The following is an 896-nucleotide window of genomic DNA, read 5'->3' as shown; positions in this document are numbered from 1 at the left end:
ACTCAGGTACGTCAAGAGACTGAATCTTACCTTACGCTCTTCGCTGTTCCCCTTTGACTCTTTGGCAAGTCATGCATCAAGCCACAAACTCAGTTGTCTCCCTCTTCATCCCAGGCCACCAGAACGTGTTCTTAATGTCACCACCTGGGTGCACTGAATACAGTGTGCAATGAGCCTCTATCATGATTATATTTTTCAACTCCTCATCCTTAGGTACACACCATCTCCCATCAAACCGAACACTCCCATCAGAATGAATAGAGAACCGAGACACTATCCCTTTCTATACTCCAGCTTTCCAATCTTAGAATCAAGAGCATGTTTCCTGCAAATATCATCAAAAAGATCTGGTTAAACTGTCAAATCTTCCCTAGCATCCCCCTTCTGGATCACATGTATCCCTATCTTGGTCACTTCATCTTTTAATCTCATCAGTGACATAGCTGTGCATAGAGAATGCACGCTCTTTCTGCTCAATGCATCGGCCACCACATTAGCCTTCTCTTCATGGTATATAATATCCATGTCATATTTACCAAAGAAGAGTTCGACCCAATACTTTATTTCCGTCCTAGTTGATTCGAATTCGACATTAGAAGTATATTGCTTTTTCCCCAATAACCGAATACTTTTGTCCGTAAATACTGCCTATTTGATTCCATCCATAAATAAAATTTCTTCCCTATGAGTTCGAGTCTCAATAAGAATGCTAGTTTTTACTGTTTATATGTTATGATATGAATATACCACACCAATTCCTTATGTATGGATGAGGAGATTCCATTGATACAGAGCCAGACTTATTGCAGGGTCCCATTGGCGTGCATCCAGTAGGAATTGAACCTACGAATTCGCCAATTATGAGTTGGGCGCTTTAACCATTCAGCCATGGATGC

At 41.1% G+C, this 896-nt stretch overlaps 1 non-coding gene across 1 annotated transcript; it reads right to left on the bottom strand.

Annotated features, from left to right (window-relative positions):
- Window positions 1-822: 822 nt before the first annotated feature.
- TRNAM-CAU (transfer RNA methionine (anticodon CAU)) lies at window positions 823-896 on the bottom strand. Its single transcript has one exon. It is a non-coding gene; the product is annotated as a tRNA-Met (tRNA).

This window comes from Silene latifolia, chromosome X, assembly GCF_048544455.1.
Source record: "Silene latifolia isolate original U9 population chromosome X, ASM4854445v1, whole genome shotgun sequence".
Classification (NCBI taxonomy): domain Eukaryota; kingdom Viridiplantae; phylum Streptophyta; class Magnoliopsida; order Caryophyllales; family Caryophyllaceae; genus Silene; species Silene latifolia.
Note: the sequence above shows the minus strand (reverse complement) of the source record. Positions and strands in the feature narration are given on the sequence as shown.